Source organism: Equus caballus, chromosome 30 (genome assembly GCF_041296265.1).
Source record: "Equus caballus isolate H_3958 breed thoroughbred chromosome 30, TB-T2T, whole genome shotgun sequence".
Lineage (NCBI taxonomy): Eukaryota > Metazoa > Chordata > Mammalia > Perissodactyla > Equidae > Equus > Equus caballus.
This window is the reverse complement of record NC_091713.1, coordinates 27,671,054-27,683,779: the sequence shown is the minus strand read 5'-3', so window position 1 is coordinate 27,683,779 and position 12,726 is coordinate 27,671,054. Positions and strand designations below refer to the sequence as shown.

Here is a 12,726-nt window from a genome sequence, read left to right as displayed (position 1 = left end):
TATAAGTTACTAGAAGTAAAAATACACCATAACCCAGAATTCATGGATAAACTCTGTGTGTTCACTAAAATCCTTTGCCTCTGAATATGCTAAGAGAGAAAAAGAGAAAAACTGAGGGACTTTACGGAAACTGAGAGAAAGAGAAAGAGAGAAGGAAGGTATCTTTAATTTCAAAAGAAAGAAAGAGGACAGGAGAGAGAGAGACACAGAGAGAGAAGCTGTGGTTTCCAAAACAATAGATTTTTTGACATATTCCTCTGGCAGTTTAGGTCAACGCGCACTGTATTTGGCCAATGGCCATTGCAAAACTAATAGACCAAAGAGTTGGCACAGTGTGACAGTGTGATCCTGGACTAAGTTAACCAGAGCAAAATAAAATGTAAAGAACATTTCTCTGTGTTTCCACTGTAACATTTCATAGTTAATGTAAAATACGATCATTAAATATGTCATTTTATTGCTTTATAAGATTAAAATTAATGTATTTTTTTCACTTAATTGACAAATTAATATTTCACTATTTGGGGAATGCTAGGAAAAATTATCCCAATATATATCTTTTGTGCAAGGTGTACAAGAGAGAGAAAAAAAGTGATATAGAAATAGTTTTAACTTAGGGGTTACCCAAACAATACCAACCATCTTCAGTGTTGCTGGTAGATGAAACTGGGCAAAAAGACTTCTGTAAGTATAAACCACACAATTATCATGAGTCTACTTCTGACTGTAGGACTTGCATTATATTGAGTAACCAAGTATATAAATAGTATTTATGCTGTATAGATAAAAATGTAGCCAGCATGAGTGCAGATGTTTTAGTTAACTTAAAAATATTGTAAGGTAGGATATTGTTAGAGATAGTTAGCTTGAGATTGTTGAGGAGAAATAGACTTTTTCAGAAATCAATTTCAATGATATACACCGTAACTTGAAGTGTATTTTCTAATAGAAGACATCATTGCTGTAAGTGTGTTTATTACATGGCTATTGATTTTTTTCTCAGTACCAAGTAGAATTATACAATGGAGTTTTTTATACTCATGGTAAGAAATATTCATTCACAGTTCATGGGCAAACTTAATGGATATTTGAAGCTACTCTCTTCTCCCACAAGAGAAGTATGTATCACAAAACATCCACGTTTTAATGGTGCAGACTGTTGTACACAGGTATTGTTCTTAGATCCCTGTGGTACAACTGGGAACGGTAAGGCTTCATGAAGCTTATCCTCTAGCTGTGTGGTAGAAATGAGCTCCAAAGAAGTGACTTGAGTGAGTAGTCTAAGATCACCCCTGGGGAAGAGGAAAGAGCAATCTGGAATGTGGGAGCGTTGACAGCCTCATCTTGAAAGGCACCAGGAAATACTCATTATCTGTTAACCATGGAAAGGTGTTCCAGAGCACATGACGGGAATATTTTAAAGTGTAGAATGGTTGGAGATGGAAAGGAGAAGTCGGGCTTTCGATCAGGGAGAGGAAACAGAAAACGGTATGGGAATGATACAGCGATGGATTGTAAAGAGAAGTACACACATCTCATGCTGTAACTGAGGGAAAAAAAGGAAATGAGGTATGTGCCCTCCCCAACAATGTAGCTAAGAATATAGCCACAGAAGTACTTAGGGAGTACAAGAGTGAGGTAGCGGGGAATGGGGAAGATGGGAGGACTATCAGACCTTCAGGATTTCATTTAGGACTGAATGGAGTTCTCTTCTGGGGTAGTTGTAATGTTAAGTGGCTGGTGATTCTCTAGCCCAGGGTCAACTGCAGTCTGGATTATTGTGAAAGCTCCAGGGAAATGTTCTGTGCTGAAGCGTGTGGTGTCTACGCGCACTGGAGCCGGTCTACAGGCTCCTTGAATTACCTGCGCGCTTTTATGCGCCTGTGCATCTTCTGGGAAGCGTATCCTTTATTTTCGCTAGTTATCAGATGTGTCCCTCCACAGCGAAAAGGGGTCTCTCTTCAATTATAACATCATAATTGCTTAGATGTAAGTTAGGGTAAGAGGGACTGACGGGGTGGGTGTGGGAGTGTGTGTAGGCAGAATCAAGGGCATTCAACTACTGAAATCCTTTATACTTGAATAAATAATTCAGTGCAAAGTGCTTTTCTACAATATTTGAAATCAAGAGCTTAACTCTAGTAAATCCTTAGATGTTCAATACATTGCTTTTATATTTTAAAGATCCAAACTGAGAAGAGGACGATCCACAATGTCTTTGATTAGGTAATATACCTTGTGTTTTAAGTGCCGTGTAGTAGGCATTTAATTTCTTGAACAAATGTTTCATGAAGTTGTCCCTGGATTTACAGAATTTAGGAGACGTTCTTGATAAAAAACAAAGTCAAGTAAGATCGTTATCAGATAACAGCAAAAATATAATTAAATCTGTAAAATCAAGCCTGCTTTTTATCATGCTAATTCTTGCAAAAACACAAAAGAGTTGGACAAATAATGTTAATTATGAGCCAGTTTCTAGAAAATGGAAGAACAATTTGTTGTTTTTATCTCTTATAACTATGAATGTTAGTGTAGACTGCAGCTCATTAACACATCTGTAAATATAAAAAAAAATGAACTGCTCACATGCCCATGGAGCTTAATTGACTGCTATGCTATTCCAATTAATGGCATTCATATCAAATATTATTTCTCAATATTATTTTTAGTGCAATAATATGCCAAGCATAATGTCTAGAATTGACCATTATTTTCAGAAAATTCAATTCAATTGACGCAAGTTATCTAAAAGATCAATCTAATACATTCTTTAGGTTTATTTTTAAATAGTCTAATAAACTTTAATATTATGTGATTGACAATGTTGTGAAAATCAAAATATATTACACATTTTAGGGAAAATTTAATCTATCACCAGATGTGAAATGTGAATGTTTGAAAATTTCCTTCATACTTTGTTTTAAAATCAGATTACATGTAGGGGCTGGCCCCGTGGCCGAGTGGTTAAGTTCGTGGGCTCCGCTGCAGGCGGCCCAGTGTTTCGTTGGTTCGAATCCTGGGCGTGGACATGGCACTGCTCATCAGACCACGCTGAGGCAGCGTCCCACATACCACAACTAGAAGAACCCACAACGAAGAATATACAACTATGTACCGGGGGGCTTTGGGGAAAAAAAGGAAATAATAAAATCTTTAAAAAAAAAAAATCAGATTACATGTAGTGAGTAAAATTAAATGTTTTTTATCAAACACTGTGAAAAAATTTAAAAGAGCTAAGTTATTATTGTTTTCCTAAAATAAATAGTGATATATTTACTGTATTTCTGGCATTTTTCTGATATATAAAAATACCAGATAGATTTTTAAAATTATAATGTTTAGAATTTTTTCCAACAAATTTAGGAAAAAGCAGAAAAAATACATTAAACTTAAAGGTCAATATTCCAGCTAAAAACGCCATCTTCAAATAATATTTCAGGGCTGCATTTAAAAGTGTTTCAGGTGATGTTAAAAAGATGCTGCACAACTTTAGATCAACATTTCTGAGATTATGTAAATACATTATATTAAAAATTTAAAAGCTATTTATAAAAATTAGACCTGATAAAAATTTTCCAAGAAACATTTTTACATGTAAATTATTCACTGTTTCAGAATAAAATCAGTAAAACCTCTCAATCATTTTTATTTTACTTCTATATGTTATTGAATAACTTACTTTAAGAAGAGCCAAGATAAGAAAATTGACATGTAAACCATTCATAATAATTAGAGGTTTGACTTCATATATTAGTTTCATTTTCAGGAAGGATTCTCTTTTAAACAGCAAACTCTCTTAGGGTTTTCAAAGAATATTTTTTTACTCACACACAAATTTAAATGTCTAATTACTTAGTACAAGTTGTACATTTAACTTAGTATGTTTAATAAGTTGGACAATTTTAATTGAACTGACCAAAAATTTACCTGAATTTTAACATGTAAACATATGTACCTGCCCCTAATTTTTTTAGCATAAAGAAATTACATATCAATCCAGAACAATTAGTACATGAAAATTTAGCATCATTATTAAATTCATAAAGCAAAAATTTCCAGAATAATTAAGAATCATATTATTTAATATTCTGAACTTTCATATTCTTGATAATAAGTTTTCAGTTTGTGTTATGGATATTTATTTCCTTGTGTTGTGCCTTCTCTTCCTTTGGTAAACGGTCCTAATTTGCTGGATGGCAAAAGCAAAATCCGTTTTTATTTTTGGTTTGTTTAGTCAAAATAGCTTATACATAGTGGCTAACAAATGGCAAATTAGTAAAATAAAGTTAACCTTTACTATATAGATTAAATCTTGACTATACAAATCAGGAGAAAATTAAAAACATCAATTTGTGATATTTTTCAGCATCTGTTTTATTCCACTCTTCTTTTCCTGATTTAAGGGGTTGTTTCCTGTAACAGAAGCTATATCCTTTGAGTACTTCATATTTTATTGTTTTCTGCTCCCTCAGATTTCAACTGTCATTCTGTCTTCAAAGAAAACGCATCTTGCATTTATCTTTCTTGTGATAAATTATTTATATTTATTTTCTGTAGTATGAGTACTGAGTAAATTATTATCTTTACTCTTTACAAAGAATATTTGAAACACAAATGTCTGAAAAAAATAAAATCAAGCACAGTAAATAATATTAAATAAAATTTAAAATCTCTGAATAGACAGACATCTGCTCTAACCAAGATGGAGTCACAGGGAGTGGATTCACCTTCTCACCTGAGAATCAAAAGAAAAAGATAAGAAATATAAAAACAATGGTTTTCACTGAACAATAGACAATGAAGGACAGTGATCCTTGAGAGATGTTGGGAAACAGCTGAGGTAAGCACTGTGATTGGTATAGGTTATTGTCTTGAAAGAGTTTCTAGGATATGGTGCAGCCAGAGAAAAATCCAGGCAGAGACCAAAAGGTTCCATAAGTTGAAGAGAGAGCTCAGAGTTTAGTGAGACAGGTGTTTCTAGTTTGTTTAGAATACCAAAGAAGAGAAAGCTATATAGAGAGAGCATCCCAGAGAACTTCCCTCGAGTATTTCAGAGTCCTGTTCAGTGGATATATATGAGGAAGTTACCTGACGTCAGGGAAGAAACCATATTATAGGATTAGAGAACAGTGTCTAGCAGTCACACAGGACTTGGGAAAGTGTTTCCATAAGCCAGAATGGAAACACTAATAATTCCTGGATAGAATACATGCGAAGGTCATGCCTCAGTGGTGAAGAATAATTAGCCTTAGACTGAGTTCTTCTCTGGACCTACCTATCAAATTATAAAATCAAGATCAAAAAGAATCAAACTATTTCCAAGAACTACATCTCAGAACAAAGCTCAAGAATACAAAAAAGCACATCCAACATCCCACAAAGTAAGAGTCACAATGGTAAACAGTCAATATTACCAGGCAATGAAGAAGGAAGAAAACATAAACCATAATGATAGAACATTCAGCCAATTAAAACTGACTCAGAATGAAAACAGACGTTAGAATTAACGGACAAGAACACTAAAACGGTTATTCTAAGTGTATTCCATATTCTCTAAAATATAAGTAGAGACATGAGGTATAAAAAAGGATCAGAGCAAACTTACTGAGATGAAGAAAGTAATGTTTCACAGAAAAAATATACTAGATAAGATTCAAGGCCTACAATGCGGCACTGGAAAAGATCAGTCAAATTGAGACATAGATATATGAATTATCTAAAATGAAACACAGAAAAAAAAACGAATGCAGAAAACAAGGAGCAGTGAGCTTTGGGACAACTTCATGCAGCCATAAATATGTGTAAATAGAATCCCCAAAGGAGGATGGGATGGGGGGAGCATGTATTAGATACCTATTTCCGTACAACATTATTGTCATGAATTTAGACGCATAAAATAAAACACATTATTATATGTTAGGTTTTTGAGAGGAGTCAAAAGTCCAGGCATCGCTCAGATAGTTTCTCCAATCAGAGTGTCCACAAGAGCTGGATTTTCGCTTGACTTTCAACTTGGGAAGGATCCATTTTCAGGCTTACGTGGTTGTTGGTAGCATTCAGTTCATTGCCAGTGTGAGGGTCCCAGTTTCTTGCTGGCTATTGGTGGAAGGTGACCCTCAATTCTTTGCCAAGTGGCCCTCTCCATATGACAGCTTACAACATGTTAATTACTTTCTTCAACTTCAGCAATGAAGAGAGTTCTCAAAAGACATTACAATCTTATGTAATGTAATTATGGACATGAAATCACATAATCACATGCATTCAATCACTTTTGACATATTCAGTGGTTAGAAACAAGTCACAGGTCCTACCTAAACTCAACGGGAGAGGATTGTAGAAGAATGTGCATAAAGAAGAGGTCATGGGGGCCACCATAGAATCTCTCTGCCACAAACAAAACAAAAACATTTGGAGAGTTAATGGCCAAACAATTTCTGAAATTGATGAGGATTTAAAACCCACAGATCCATGAAACAACAAATACCATGCATGAGAAACATCAAAAAAATTACACCAAGACATTTCATAATTCAACTGCTTAAAACCAATATTAAAGAGAATATCTTAATTTTCATTAACTATCAAAGAACTCCTTACATGGATAAAAGCCATCTCTACCCATATATAATGCTGACTAAGACTTTAAGGGCTTAGTTATGAGTTAATGAAGTATGGGGGTCAGGGAGAAAAAAAGAGCCATATTAGGTACAGAGGAACAAAGCTAAGGACGACTAGAGATTTTTTGAAAACAATGCAAGCGCGATAACAATGGAGGTGAGATTTTTTAAATATTAAAAAATTCTGCAACCTAGAGTTCATTTTCTAGCAAAAATGTCTCAAAAACAAAGGAAAATATATTTGCAGATATCTGAAACCTACAAGACTCCCACCAGCAGACCTGAACTAAAGAAATGATATAAGAAGTCTTTCAGGCAAGAAAGAAAATGATGCCAGTCAGAAAAATGAATCTATACAAAGAAATAAAGAGAAGTTGAAAGAGTACTAAAGTGGGTAATTATATCTTTTATTATTATTATTTAAGTCTCTTTAAAAGAGAATCAATTCTTTAAACAAAACTGCAATCAATGTACTGTGAGGGTTATAGCATATGTAGAAATAAACAGTATGCCAACAACAGCATAAAGCTCAGGAAAGGAGAAACAGAAGTATATGCTTGTAAGGCTCTTGTATATCAATGAAATGGCATAATATGATTTAAAGGTAGACTGATAAGATGAAGATGTATACTATGCACATTAAAGCAATCATTAAAATAGCAAAATAAAGAGTTATAGCTGATATGACCAAAAAGATGATATAATAGAATTATTTTAAAAATTAATCCAAAGTCAGAAAAATAAGAAAAAGGGAAGAAAGAATATATGGGAAAATAGAAAACAAATATCAGGTAGATGGACTGAAATCTAACTCTATAGGTAATCACATTAAATATAAAGAATCTAAAAGGCACATTGTCACATTGGGCTTAAAAAAAAGCAAGATCTAAGATATAATTAGATCTTGCCTCAAGAAAATTTATAAATCTTGCCTCAAGAAAATCACTTGCAATTTGAAAAATAGGTTTAAAGTAAAAGAATGGGAGTAGATATACTGTGCTACTGTACTACTGGCATGGCTGTTTTAATATAAGAAAAATATGTTTCAAAAAGAATATTACGAGGGACAGTATTTCATAATGATAAGCTAGTCAATTAATCCAGAGGAAATAATAATTCTAAACATTTATACCCCCAGTAGTAGAGGTTCAAAATACGTGAAACAAAATTATAGGAGGGAAAAAAGTAGTGAGAAATTCATAATTAGAGATTTTAACAACTTTCTCTAGTAGTAGTAGATTGAAACAACACTATCATTCAAGACTTGCAAAGTATGTATTAATCATGGAAAGACATCTAGACAATCCTCAAATATTTAAAAACTAAGTAACACACTTCTAAATAACCCATGACTCAGAGAAGAAATCAAAAAGGGTATGAGAAATTATTTTGGACCAAATGGAATAATGAAAATACAACATATCAAAATCTGTCAGATATTGGTAAAGCAATGCTTGGGCAAAATTTGCAGCAAATGATGTTTTATTAGGGGAAAAAAGTGACAAACCAATAACGAAAGAGTCCCCCTTAAAAAACTATAGATAAAGATGAATGATGAAACCCAAAGTAATCAGAAGAAAGAAAAAAAAAATCAAAATGGAAGTCAATAAAATAGAAAACAGAAAAACAATAGAGAAAAAAAATGAAACCAAAAGCTGTGGTTTTTTTGTGGGTTCTTTTAGTGTATCAGTAAAACTGATAAGTATATACCCAGAATTATCAGGAGACAAAATAGTGAATAGACAAATTACCAAAATCAGGAATGAGGAGGTAACATCGCTACAAATTACAGAGATATCCAAATGTTAAGCAAGACATACCATGAACAAGTTTGTGACTATAAATTTAGAAACCAGTGAACACATTCCTTGAAAGACACAAATTTCCCAAGCTCACCCAAAAGTAAATAACCTGAATAGTCCTAAATTTATTAGGCAAATTAATGTTCAGTTAAAAATGTTTCCTGGGGGCCGGCCCCGTGGCCGAGTAGTTAAGTTCGCGCGCTCCAATTCGGTGGCCCAGGATTTCTCTGGTTCTGATCCTGGGCCTGGACATGGCACCTCTCATCAAGCCATGTTGAGGCGACATCCCACATGTCACAACTAGAAGGACCCGTGACCAAAATATGCAACTATATATTGGAGGGATTTGGGGAGGAAAAGCAGAAAAAGAAAAGATGTTTCCTGCAAAGAAAACCCCTGGCCAAGATGGCTTTACTATTGAATTCTAACAAAAATTTTAAGGTATAAATAATAAAAATCTACACAAACTCTTCCAGAATGTTCAAGAGAGCTGAAAAACGCCCAAACCATTCTTTAAATCCAGCATTACTCTGCTATCAAAACCACACAAAAATGGAATAGAAATAAAACTACTGATAACTCTCATTAATATAGATGCAAATATTCTTAACAAACTTTAAGCAGTTTGAGCCCAACAATACATCAAAGGGATTACACATCATGTCTACTTGGGATTTATCCCAGAAATTAAAGTTTAGTAACATTAAAAAATCAACCAATGTAATTTATTATATCAACAAAGCAAATATAGATACAGATTATAGATAGACATAGATAGATAAATAAAAAGATAGAAAGAATCTTCTCAAGAGATGCAGAAAATTCTTTAGGAAAAATTCTGAGATGTTTCTGATAAAAGAAAAAAAAGTTTCAGCAAACTAGAAAGAGAAAGGAACGTCCTCAGCTTGCTAAAGTGTATTTGAAAAACCTATAGCTAACATCATTCTCATTGGTGAAATAGCAAATGCGTTCTCCTTAATTTCAGGAACAAGACAAGGATTTCTGCTATCACGACTTTTATTGTGCTAGAACAGTACTAAACATTCCAGTAGTAAACATTGTACTATGGGTTCTAGCCAGTGCAGTCAAGTAATAAAAAGAAATCAAGCATTCCGATTTGAAAGAAAGAAATACAACTCTCCTTATTCACAGAAGACGTGAGTGTCTGTAGAAAATCCAATGGAAACTTTTTAAAAGGTACAAGGAATAAAAAGGAGATTTATCAGTTGCAGGATAGAAGATTAATTTATAAAACCAGGTGTATTTCTATATACTAGCAATAGATAATCAGAAGTTGAAATTAAAATGGATACCATTTATTGGTATTTGATATAAAGTATTAGTGATAAATTTGACAACAGCCCTGTATACTGAAACCACAAAAATTACTTAAAATAAAATTGTTAATAATCATTTTAACATTTTCATTATTCTACTTTAAATAAACATGTACAAAATATGTGTACCCATCCATGTATGCATATACCATCCATCAGTCTGTCATCTCTCTAACATGCTATTGTCTTCTGACCTCCATTTCTTTCTGATGAGTAGTTCGCCATCATTACTGTAATTTCTCTCTTGAATGTAATGCTTCACTTCCCTTGGCCGATTTTAAGATTTTCTCTTTATTTTGGACTTTCAGAAGATTGACTGCAATATGCCTTGGTGTGGTTTTCTTCCTATTCATATTTCTGGAACTTTTCTGGGACTCTGATGACAGACTCGTTGATATCGTCCTTAAAATCTTGTCCTATCTGTTTCGCATTGCTGCTCTTTTTCTATATGCTTTACAGTGTGATTAATTTCTAATGATTTTAGTTCATTCACTTTTCTTCCTTATTTGTCCAGTCTAATGTAAAGCCAGTCAAATAAGTTCTTCATTTATGATATAATAGTTTTCATTTCTACCATTTATATTTTTTATTTTGTATAGTTTCTCTTTTCTGAAATTTCCTATTTGTTTGTGCATATTGTCTAACATTTCTACTAGGTATTTTAACATAGATGTTATCATTATATTAAAATTCCTGTCTGGTGATTTCACCCTCTTATTCATATCTGAGTCTGCTTCCGTTGACTATTTCCTGTGTTGCTCATTGGATTCATATTTTCTTGCCTTTTCAGATCTCATTGTTATTGCCAAGCATTCTGTGTAAAAGAAAAATGAAAACGCAAAACCAACACCAAACCCAGAAAAAAAGACACTGAAGTAAATAATATTTCTTCTGAAAATAAGCATACCTCTTTCTCTATTAGGCTTCTGTTATGTGTGACTGAGTCAATCTAATGTGGAATTGAGGCAGACCTGTGCTTTCTTGAAAATTTAACTTCATTTATTGACTTCTGGCTTAAAATAGTTTGACGGCAGCATCAGTACTTTTCTTTAAAAGGACTTAGAATCTGGCAAAGAGTGAGATTCACATTGCCACATCCTTTACAACCCACCTGCCTACTTTCTGAATCATGGGAAACCTCTTTCTGCTTAAAGGTTTGGCTACCAATCTCTCGGGATCCTGTAGAATGATCTTTGCTTTCCGGTCTTGTCCTGGCTTTCTACACATTGGAAGATCACTTTCCTCCTTGCTGCTTTGTCGCTTGAACTTGGAAGGTCGATGCCTGGTACCCGGAGAAAGCCTGCAATGCCACAGTGGTGTCGCACTGTTCTTCCCACTTTGTGCGAGTTGTGTCCTGTACTTGGTGCCTTGGAGGGTTGCTCTCAGTTCTGTTGCACAGCTGAAACGTGTGGTTGCCACAGCCTTGTACTTGGGGGAAGCCCATGTGCTTCAGAGAGTATTGCTCTCAGCTCTGCTGCTTTGCATCTAGCCTCCCATGTCCTATCCATGTACTCACTGGAGGCCCATGGCTGCAATTCACTGAGTGGCTGTGTACTCACTTTGGGGCTTCCAGGTATTTTAATCCATCATATCAGCACAAACACACCCATTACGCATTCCTTCCAGTTTCCGTTTGCAGTATCAATGGTAGAATTATCTTCTTCCCTCTCTGCCAGGGATGAAAGCAGCCCTGTGTCCCCTTCCTCCCAGAAAGAGCTAATCATTTTCTGGATTTTTAGTTCATTTACGGCATCTACTGTTCTCTTATAATGAAACAAAAAAACCCCTTGAATTTGAGTTTATCTGAGTTCCTTTCATCGTTAGGGTGAGAATGATGATCTCTTGTGATATTCTACATCCTAATTAGAATTGGAAGTCCTTGCTTTCAGCCTCTGCTGTTTCATTCCTATTCCTCTCTATCCCATGGTAACTGTATACATTTGTTCAAAACACTATATTGAATTACTTTAGCTTCTTTTCTCATATAAGATCATAGAGAATTCCTGGAGATATTAAGCCATGTCCGATTTTTATTTTATACTCCATTACATTTCTTGCATTGCTTCCTGTTGAAGTGCATAGGCTCCAATATTATGCATCTTTTTTCCCCCTTAGAGATTTTAGAACCAGTTAAAAACTACTTGGAGAAATCACCAAAATTGAAGTTAAAATATAAGTCCTATTTCAAGACAGCATGCAGAAGTGTTGTCACAACAGGCTTCAAAACAGTTTTACCCCAGTTAAACTTGAATAACTAGCTCTTTCTTATGGGCAGAGCCTGCTCCCATAAGCATAACCCATGAAGAAGTAGACAATATTATACCTACACTGATGGATCTATCCAAGTGGTATTCAGCAGGAGCAGAGTGGAACATATGTAATCTCATCCTTTACTATCACTAATCAGGTATTCCTTTATCTTTATTGGAAGGTATTGAATGTGGGAGGGAGTTGGCCTAAGAGAGGGCATCAGGGTTCCCCTAGCAAAATTCTTGTCAAGGGAACATTAGGCAAAGTAAACTACAGTTTCTCCTCTAGTAACATCCAAGATAGCTTCTTAGATTGAATATGACCAGTGCCTCAAGATTTTCAAAGTAACCCTCTGTATATTGTGACCAGTGTTTTTTCCTTTTTAAAGGTATACTTTTCTTTTTGGTGAGGAAGATTGGCCCTGAGCTAACATCTGTTGCCAATCTTCCTCTTGGGTGTGTGTGTTTTCTTTTTCTCGCCAAAGCCCCAGTTCATAGTTGTATATCATAGTTGTAAGTCCTTCTAGCTCTTCTATGTGGCATGCCACCACAGCATGGCTTGATGAGTGGTGTGTAGGTCTGCACTCAGGATCCGAATCTGTGAACTCCAGGTTGCTGGAACAGAGCACATGAACTTAACCACTGCACCACTGGGCCAACTCCTATTGTTCTTATTATATTCCTATCTAAATAAGTCTAGTTTATTGCCTAGTACATT

The 12,726-nt window shown here is 34.6% G+C and overlaps 1 protein-coding gene across 7 annotated transcripts in view; it reads left to right on the top strand.

Annotated features, from left to right (window-relative positions):
• BRINP3 (BMP/retinoic acid inducible neural specific 3) overlaps nt 1-12,726 on the top strand; it is a 402,882-nt gene that overhangs the window by 225,339 nt on the left and 164,817 nt on the right. The window lies entirely within an intron of this gene.